Below are 9,822 nucleotides of genomic sequence, written 5' to 3'. Positions count from 1 at the left end.
TGCTTTATGAGCTTAAAGATACACATGCGGGGCTGCTTGTACTTGCTGGAGAATCCAAGAAAGAAGGAGTCCGTGGTCTTGGAGCTTGCACATGGTCGTGTCAGTAATTAGGTACCTATTAAAACACCAAAAAAAAAAAAAAAAAAATCAAAAGGAAGATGACTCATTAAAAGAATAAAAGAAAAAAAAAAAACTACAAAAACTATTTAGTCCACATTGTCCATTATTTATCTTCTTTGGTCTATTCGATCCAATTTAGTCCAATTCAATCCATCTAATAATATCAAATTTGTTAAAAACAAAATTACACAGTAAAAAAGGATAAAGAAAAAATCCCCACAAAATAGAGTACTCTTCCATGCTCCAAAACCCTTTCCTTTCCTCCCTCTTCCCTCTTCTCTCCAATTCATGGAAGGAAATGAAATGAAATGGAAGTGAAAACCTTGAGACAACAAAACGAGCTTTCTCCATTAAAAAACCAATCTCAAATATTACTACATTTCCTCGACATAGATAATGAGTGAGTGAACCATGTTCCCATATTTGTTCATGTGCATGTTAACTTTTGTTGTTGTTGTTGTTGTTTTTTTTTTTTTTTTTTTTTTAATCTTAATACATCCTTGGGATGTACTCATATTTGGGTTTCAAGTTGTGGTGGGTTATATTTATCTTAATCAAGGGAGTCAATCTCATATTGGAGGTTGTACCGTTGACTAGTGGAACGATATATTTTAGTGTCGGTCAATACAGGTGTACCGTTTCGGGTTTACCGCTATTTTATATATATATATTATAATAAAAATAAAATTTACCATAAAACATTGCCTCAATTTAGAACAAATTATTCATGGTTTTAGACTTTAGCATACTAAGAAAACAAATAATACTAATAAGTTAATGCAAATAAGTTACTATTCTGCCCTTACAAAAATTCAAAAATTACAAAATTGAAAAAAAAAAAAAGAAAGGAAAAAGAAAAAAAAAAGCTTATTTCTATATCGGCCAAAACACCCAAAATCGGCTGGTATTTAAAACAGTACAAAACGTTGACGTTTTGGTATCGGTGCATGTACCGGTATGATACATACTGACTGGTACGGTACGGTATCGACCACCTTGACCTTAATACACCTTTCTATCCTAAAGCTTTTTCTACATATTTTCATAAAAAAAAAAAACTGTCACAAGTGCTCCATTAGATGGGTTAAGCCATACCATTGTCTCAAACTCATCCCAAACATCAATGATTCCAAAGATTGTGTGTATATTTAGATACATCTAAGTTTATTGGGGACATGGGTGAGAGAAATAACAGCAAGTAAAAACAAAATCAAATATGAAGGTTCAAAATACAAATTTCCAAATCTAAATAGTAAAAAATAACTCGATCTTAAAGGGTCAAAAGTGTAATTTAGTAATAAATTTAACTAAACTTTAAGCACACTCTTCAATTTTTTTCTTCTTCTAACAATCACAACTTTTTTATTTACCCCTAATTCAAGGTTGATGGGCTTTCTAATCACAAAAATACCTAAGGGTGTGATGAGTAGCACACAGACACACACACCAAAAAAAAAAAATCATTGTTGACTTTGTGAGTTTGTTATATTGATTGTACTTATGTCAATGGAGAACAACATGAGTTTCATATGTGGCTCAAAGTAGAGACACAAAAATTAAGTAGCCTATGAGCATGCGTTCATGTGCGTGCTGATAAGGCTTTTTATTTATTTATTTTTTGAAAAGGTTAATAGTTTTAATTCATCATAATTCAAAGTTGCTACAATTTCCAATCACAAAAATACCTAAGGTGTGATCATGGTTTTAGAAATTGGACTGGGGCAAAAACCGTTTTGCCTCCAGTTCCCGGTTTAACTCAGTTTTTTACTGGTTTTTGATTGGTTTTGGGGATTTTTACCGGACCAGGCTAGTGCTTGGTTCCCCATTGAATTGGCCAGTCTGATCCGATTTTTAAAACAAAGGGTGTGATTAGTGCTTATGTGAAAAAGATATTTCACCCATAAATGCATAACACTCATCACACACCTTAGTATTTTTCTGATTAGAAAATGTAGTAATTTTGAATTATGATGAATCAAAACTATTAACCTTTTCAAAAAAATAGAAGAGCTTTCGAAAAGTGTGTGATAATTACAGAATACTAGTCTTTGAGCATTAGCTCAAGAAGACGAGGTTTTGCGTAACCCTGTTGGAAAAAGAAGCTTGGAGGGCTTAGGTGCATTGGGTAGATTAGGCTTGGAGGGTCTTTTTCTATTCATGTATCCCAATTATATTTTTAGTAGATCATTTACCGCTTGGAAGGCGGCGGAGAGATTTTTGGCTGAGCACTTCGGTTTTCTCTTCGATAACACATTGCCGCGTTATCATTGTGTTTGTATTTCTCTTTCCTTTCTCTTTACCTTTTAATTTCTGCTGTATTTGTAGTTAATTATGGTTTAGAGTGTGTTACCAATTTGGTTATAGCTTATATTTCATATTCCGCACATATACTATTTGTTTATAAGTTTGTGTTGGCATTTTTGTAATTGGGGGTCTAAACGTTCATTGGTATTTTATATGCTATTTGAACTTTCTGTTTTATTATACCATATTCTGACATAGCAATTGGTAGAATTTTCGGGGCTGAAGAATCCCAGTTTGAGAGTGCTCCCATTGGAGAAGATCTAATGGTGTCTATGGCAAGGACTACGTTTAAACAAAGGCAACAGAGGAAAGACAACAAATGTATCTTACTAAGAAGGCCCATAACTTGTTCCAACCAAGTTGGTGTGAGAATGCCGAACAGGGGGCCATGTTTATATAACAATTTATGGTTTGTTCATGGTTTCTTTGTAGGATAAATGCTACTCCAGACTTTCGTGAGTCTAACAACCCAGAAAATACGTTAAGTAATAAAGATTCAATAAGGACCTCATGTAAAAGTCTCCATTTGAACCTTTCAATAGCATTGTGTTACACACACACATATATGGGCAAGATCTAGGTACAGTATTTAGGTACTATTCCTTAGGTTCCGTTCTTAAGATTCTGTCATGTGGATTTTTCCTTATGTGTTGGAAGTTTATTTTTTAATTATTTACATGGTAGAATCTTAAGAGAGAAACCTAAGGAATAACACCTAAAAGAAAAATATAAATTGTATCATTTTTGCAAACAAAAAAAAAAAAAAAAAAAAAAAAAAAAAAAGGAACTAATGTATACACACAAAATTTCCCATGGGGTTTCTTCGTAAAACACTTGACTTTCTAAAACTTTGAATGTAACATGAGTGATATGCATAATACAACCTAGGTATTGATTAGGACCCCAAATTTTAATTACAACTTAATTAATTAAGACTATTTTATCAATTAACTCCAAAGTTTACGTGATTAATCAATTGATATAAGCATGTAAATAAAATATAAAAATCCCATAAAATCAAAAGACACAATATCAAAGGTAACGCCAAATGTGTTATTAAAAAGAAAAATCCAAGCACCATGGGCAAAAAACCTCTTCGCAGTACCATTGCCATTATGATCCCCTAGGATGAATAGTTACTGTACCCGTACATGATAAGTGCAAAACCCGATTTGAGTATTCTCCTTGCAAATTTCAAGGACCTGAGGCGAATATGTAGAGGATAAAGGCTGGTATCGTAGAGTGGTTCGTAATTAAATCCTCTCTAGTTCTGGTGATTTCGGTTGTCAAAGGGTCCAGCCAAAGTCAGGCGAAATTTGGTGGGACGAAGAATCAATTTCAGTTGATTGAAATTTCTCTTCCAGTATCTTCAACTTTCAGCACTTTGAACCTCAACTCAATTACAAATTAACCCACTAACACCGAAATACAAATATTTGGATGTTAGTTACAAGAACAATTTGACGTGGAATATGCCAACCCAAAATAAAACCTAACATAAAACTTAGCCTCTTTATTGTATTGTTACTCGTGCAAGTCATTAATTATGTGTTACATTCAAAACTTTATGGTGGGTTTTGTATACCTTTGCTGAAAATTAGTTTCTTTGATTTGATATTATCCAGAAATTGATGTCCCATATGCTATCCTTTTGACAAAAAAAATCGTTGAATCATGAATGTTAGATCAGGCATGTGCGTTTGTTGTATCATCCATGATCAATCATTAAAACTTAGCTGGCGAAATTATGCTGTGTACGTACAATGTCCATGTCCAGGCCTGGCGGCCTGGCCGAGCTCCACATATTCATTCTTCATGACAGTGAGAGATATTGACTCATGAGAGAACTGGTCGTTGCAATTTATAGCTGGGACTCATGTCAAATTTATTAGGTTGGAGCACAGTTGAATGAAAGGAATGTAACATACACTCATTGGACCTAATGTCATATTTTCTCGATGCAGTTGATTCGAGGATTCAATCCTCATCTTACTCATTAAGTCATAACAAAAAAAGAGTACATTTATGTCCAATTCAAATGTTCATTTTCATTGAAGAATGATTTGTCAGAAATACTTGTACCTTGAAGAAGTAAGAAAAAGAAAAAGAAAAAAAGACATTTTAAAAAACAGTACATAAAAAAAAAAAAAAAAGTAACTTATAATCTAGTCCCAAACACACAAAATGTCAAAATCTCTATTTGTTGTTATTATTATTATTATTATTTTTTTCCTTTAGACTTGCAAATATTTGTCCCTTTTATTTACCGTTTCCATTCTCCTTTGCCTTTGAAGGCCAGCAATTGGTTTTTTATTTTATTTTATTTTATTTATTTTTTTTTTTATGTTTTTTGTGTATGTGAATAAATCACTAAACTTTTACGGATAAAAAACAAACAACGAAACAAAGGCCAATACAGACCCAGACAACAAAACCAGGGGAAAACGAGACTCCAAGGAACACAAACAGAGGCTTTAAAGGCCCAAACCACAGTTGTTGTCTATAACCTATAGATTATGGCCAATCTCATTGATGATTCATTCTGAAACATTCTTAAGAACTACAACAATTTATGTGCTACCATGGAAGCCCTTTTCAACAGTGTTAAAGAGCTTTCCATTGGCCTCAACTTTGTATTTCTTCTTTTTTTCATTGCTTTACAATTTTTATAATGGTTTGATATATATATTTTTAGTCTACTAAATCATTCAAATTCCACCAATGGTGTTTATATATAAATATCCTTGTAATTGATATAAATGAACTTTTGTAATTGATACTAACATAAAATCATGAAAGAGTGATAAAGCTAACCAAAGGAGAGTTGTGTGTACGTGTTATAATATGCTGAAGGTAATTTGATGTTGATCACTTGGGCAAATGCATATGATGAATGCAATAATGGAATTAGTCTGGAGTTTGGACAGTATGAAAATGTTATTGCCATTTTTTTTAATTAAAAAAGGACTACTAATTTTTTTAGGCTAAATTACAAGTTGCATCCTTTATATTTGACTAGAATTCATTTCAGTCCTCTAACTTTACTTTAAATTAATTGAATCCATTAAGTTTAAAATTTGTTTAATGAAGGCATTTTTTCCAATTCCATTAAAAAAATTACCATTAAGTATGCAATTAACTAATGAAAAAGTTTTTTTTTTTGAAAAATATTCTCATATAAAAAATCTATAAATATTATTATTAATTTTATATATTTTTTAATGACAAATTTTTAAGAAAATTGGACAGAAGGCCTGAATTGAATAAATTTAAAACTTAGAAGATGTAATTGAATAAAAGTAAAATTAGATGACTGAAATAATTTTTAGACAAACTTAGAGGATGTGATTTGCATTTTAGCCAATGGATATTTATTCATATATAAAAGATTTGGTAATTGAAGTCTCAAAATATAAGAAATTGTAATAAGTTAATAATATTCGAATAAAAAGGTAAAGATAAGAATTTAAAATTTACTAACAAGATGAGGAAGAAATGATATGGTAAAATTTGAATTCCTTGTGTGATATTTTTAGTTTAAAAATTTTATATTTCATGACAATTTCTACAATTTCTTATATTTTGAGACTTCAATTACCAAATCTTTTATATATGAATAAATATCCATTGGCTAAAATGCAAATCACATCCTCTAAGTTTGTCTAAAAATTATTTCAGTCATCTAATTTTACTTTTATTCAATTACATCTTCTAAGTTTTAAATTTATTCAATTCAGGCCTTCTGTCCAATTTTCTTAAAAATTTGTCATTAAAAAATATATAAAATTAATAATAATATTTATAGATTTTTTATATGAGAATATTTTTCAAAAAAAAAAACTTTTTCATTAGTTAATTGCATACTTAATGGTAATTTTTTTAATGGAATTGGAAAAAATGCCTTCATTAAACAAATTTTAAACTTANAAAAAAAAAAAAAAAAAAACCAATTTCATTTCATTTAAAGGTTTCCAACTGAAGTGTCCATGAAAGGAAGTTTTAATTTCCTAAAATTATTTTGAAGATCTTCGTCATTATTTAATTTGAGTTTCAAAAAAATTTATTTCTATGCGAAAATTTTTTTTCCTCAAAAAAAAAAGAAAAAAAAAAAAGAAAAAGAGATTTCTTAAACAAAAACTATGCCTGAGAATAAAATCATTTTATTTCAATAATTTTTCCAAGGATAATGATAAAATTTGATTAATATAACAATGTGAATAAGAGTTCATTAGTCCATATTCTTTCTCTATCAATAGATTTAATATTTAATAAAAAAAATAGATTTAATATAAAACCATATCTAGCTAACACATAGGCATCTGTACTGGAAGTCTTTGAGGCTATCCAAGTACCCATAACTTCTCTCTCAAAAAAAAAGTACCCATAACTTTCAAAAGTCTTCCTTCATATAATTTAAGAGGAAAAAAACAAACGACCTTCCAAAAGTCGTCTTTTTTTTTTTTTTTTTGAAGCTACCTTTCAAAAGTCTTAGGAAAGCATGATAGCATAAATACAAAGCATTTCCAAGTTTCAATACATCAAATACAAAGCGTGATAACATAAATAAACAAAGAATTTCCAAGTTTCACATTATAACACCACAAAGATAAGAATCATTCAATAAAAAAATATACAGCTGTAATCTATAAACATAAATTTTAAACTTATCAAAGTACGTAAAGTCATAATGAATGACATAATAAAAAAAAGAAAAATAATATGTCTACAACATTTTTACAACAAATCCTAAGTGACAGGTTGTTACTAGTTGTTATTATTAGGGTAAAAAAGTAATCTTAGTGTTAGTTTCAAATTTGAACCAATAACATCTAACCACCTGTGGTTGTTATTAGTTGTTATTGTTAGGGGCAAAAAAGTAATCTTAGTATTAGTTTCAAATTTGAACCACTAACAACTAATTACATGTGATTTGTTGTAAAAATGTTGTAAACGTAGCATCTCTCTAAAAAAAACTATAAATGGTTTAGTTATAATCTATATATCTATATGATATCAAAAAGTATAATATTTATTCTTATTATGTTTCTATTGAGTCACGTCAATGTAATATTTCGGTCCATTCAATCCACTCGGTCTATTTCAGTCCAATTATGTCCCTTTCAGTCTATTTGGCCCACTTAGAAAACTTTTCAAGCGAAGTTCAAGTTTTTGTGAGTTCAATCTTATTTCTTAGAGATTTAATGCCTATAGTATATCCCTTCAAATATAAGTTTATCGTGTGAGCTTTCTAGTTGAAGTAAAATGTTAGTTCATATGTTACACAGGTAGGTGTCATATTAATTAGCAACTAGCGGATTGCCCGCACGATGCGTAGATAATGTTGTAAGTTTCTATGTAAGATGTTTATGGAAAATGTTGAACATATATTAGAGTAATAATATGAATTATTAACATAAATATTTTTGTTGAATTAAAGTAGTACAAATTAAGGTGATAAAAAATATAGACTATAACATAATTGTTATAAAAATTAGAAATTAGATGAAGCAGTTTGTCATAAAAAGTGAGAATTTTAAGTTGCATGCATATATCCATTACATTTTTTTTTTTTTGGTGCTAAATTTATATGAAGCCTTCTAATTTGGAAATACACTTCAATGACTATGGTGTGCATTTTTATAAGAAAACAAATCAATACAAAACAACACAACACAAAATTCAATTTTGGTTGTAATCCTTTTCGAGTTCTTTCTCAATTGGATACCTCAAAGTTGCGTGCTTTAAGGGCTGAATACCAATCATTCAAAGTTAATTACGTGCAAATATGAGATTAAAGATTAAACACAAAATTACTCTAAATAATATATATGAAATTATTTTTATGGCTGCACATTTCCTTTGTGACAGAATCATTATTACAAATAGTTTAACAGTGTAAGAACACCAAATGACAAAATACGGTGCTATGGAACTTAAGAGAAGATAACACTATAGAAATGACATTATAGGTTGCCAATTCATGTACTCCATATTTAACCTAAATAAAGAACAATTACCATGTGATATCACCATGACCAATCTTGGATTATTCCATCCATGACGTTCACTTTCTTCTTCAATGCAAGCTTCAAATCCTTAATTGTTGTGATTCAACGATGTCGTATCTTCACACACAAATAGAAAGAAAGAAGGAAAACAACTATTTTCTTGTCAAAATGAGTATTAGCTTTCAATATAATTTTAGTTATAGCCATATGCTTGTCAACATCTAGAGAGAGAGAGAGAGAGAGAGTGCTAGAGGAAGTGCCATCCGGCAAATTGAGGATAGAGATACGAATAGTGATTCCCAATGTGATCACAACCCACAAGGTTCAATATAGTTTTAACCCTGCCTTCTTCACATTAATGCTTTTACATTTGTATTCTAGTTCTAGTACTTACATAATAAGATTGGGAATAGGAGAAGTTAGGCAATGCAGGAGTTACATGTGAAGGTGGAGACGAAAAGCCCAAATCTGGTATCAAGGCGTGGTAAATGAAAAGCATTCTAATTCCTTTAAGACAAGGATATTCAACCTTTTAAATATGAGAGAGAGAGAGAGAGAGAGAGAGAGAGAGATGACCACATGGCAGTCATTAAACATTTAGCTAAGGTGGAAGGTCAAACGGAAATATACTCGTAGTTGTTCGGGTATGCTAAAAGACATGAAGAGAAGAGAGATATGGAGGGAGTAAACTCTTCAAAGAGAGCGTCACATGGCAGAATCTCACACTCTCCTGCATGAGGTCTCTGCTTATATATATATATATATATATTGATTGCATCCACCATAGATTGGTATGACAACTCAAAAAATCCACCATAAATGCTTCCTAAGAACTCAAAAACAACTCACAACAGTCAGGATGGGTGAGGCTTGTGTTTGGGTTAAGAACCTCTCAAAGGATATGGAATAAGAGAGGGAGGAGTACGAGGGAAACTAAGAGAAATGTGTAGAAGATTGTAGGTAAGTAATCTCTAACTCTCAAATGGATTTATAGGGTTTTCTCTCTAAAACTCTCCTTAAAATTTCGTGGATAATGTGGGCTTTTATAGCATAGGTAAAGATATGAGGAAAAGCACACAAAACAATTGGCAATGCATCTTGGGAGTCAAGTCTTGAGTTAGCAAAGTCCTGAGCCACTCGCGAGTTGCCATCCATTACTTAAACCTTTAAACTTCCAGCGTTTGCTCCTCACGTGACCTTCTGTGAGTTGCACCACTCGTGAGCTAGTTGTAAGCCAAGTTGCGAGATGCTCAATCTTTATAGTTCTTCACCAATTTCACAGACTGAACCCATTACATTGAATCCCACAAAAATAAAAGGAAATGATTGAAGAATTACAATCAAATTTGACATGGAATTAATGCCAATAAATGTAATTGAAATTCACAAC

Source organism: Quercus suber, unplaced genomic scaffold (assembly GCF_002906115.3).
Source record: "Quercus suber isolate HL8 unplaced genomic scaffold, Cork oak 2.0 scaffold_1282, whole genome shotgun sequence".
Taxonomy (NCBI): domain Eukaryota; kingdom Viridiplantae; phylum Streptophyta; class Magnoliopsida; order Fagales; family Fagaceae; genus Quercus; species Quercus suber.
The sequence above is the reverse complement of the archived record's forward strand: the minus strand, read 5'-3'. Positions refer to the sequence as shown.